Raw genomic sequence first — 479 nt, forward strand, 5'->3', positions numbered from 1 at the left:
CTATAGGTGTGTGCCACCACGCCCGGCTGGTAGATTTCAATGGTAATGTTTATCACCTCTACTAATTAACATGACTTAAATTTCCATGCTTCCTCCTCAAATATAATACTTTTTTAACATCTGTTGATTTTTCGGTGTGTGTGTATATCACACAGAACATCCAAACTGTATTATTCAACTATAAACTCACTTCCCAGATGGCACCCTCCCATAGCCTCCCGCCCCCACTAGAGCCCTTATACTCTGATATCCCTGTTAATGTCTGCTGTGTTGTCGGCACCCCTAGCCATTCCCCACTACTTGCCCTTCTGGTGAATCTAGTCAGCCTATTTAGAGGTCTTTGTTTTAGGAAGGTCAGCTGTTCCTCATCTAGCAGCAACCACTTGTCAATATTTCTTTAGATAAGATTGGGGTGTGCTGTTAATTTCCCCAGTTCTATGCTGGGTTACTATCTGGGAGTCCCTTTGGCCATCCTGGCC

Source organism: Nannospalax galili, unplaced genomic scaffold (assembly GCF_000622305.1).
Source record: "Nannospalax galili isolate Female #2095 unplaced genomic scaffold, S.galili_v1.0 scaffold158, whole genome shotgun sequence".
NCBI classification, from domain to species: domain Eukaryota; kingdom Metazoa; phylum Chordata; class Mammalia; order Rodentia; family Spalacidae; genus Nannospalax; species Nannospalax galili.